Source organism: Eurypyga helias, unplaced genomic scaffold (assembly GCF_000690775.1).
Source record: "Eurypyga helias isolate BGI_N326 unplaced genomic scaffold, ASM69077v1 scaffold32738, whole genome shotgun sequence".
In the NCBI taxonomy this organism is placed as follows: Eukaryota; Metazoa; Chordata; class Aves; order Eurypygiformes; family Eurypygidae; genus Eurypyga; species Eurypyga helias.
Window position 1 is genome coordinate 8,399 of NW_010268107.1, and position 261 is coordinate 8,659.

Here is a 261-nt window from a genome sequence, read left to right on the forward strand (position 1 = left end):
GAGCCATCCCCATCCCTGAGCTCGTGGTGTGCTTGCTCCTGTCCCCATCCCAGTGCCCTGCCTGGGGCATCCTGTCCGTAGTGAATCCTCTGCCCCGAGCTGGACACATGGGCTCCATCCCCGGCTCCTCAGGCTCTGAGGAGGGTGGAGGACGCCTCAGCCAGCCAGGGAAGAGAGGAGACGGCATCAGGACGTAGGTGTTTGTACAGCCCGGGGGGTCGGGGCCTCTCCTGCAGCAGGGACCATCCCCCGGGAGTACCC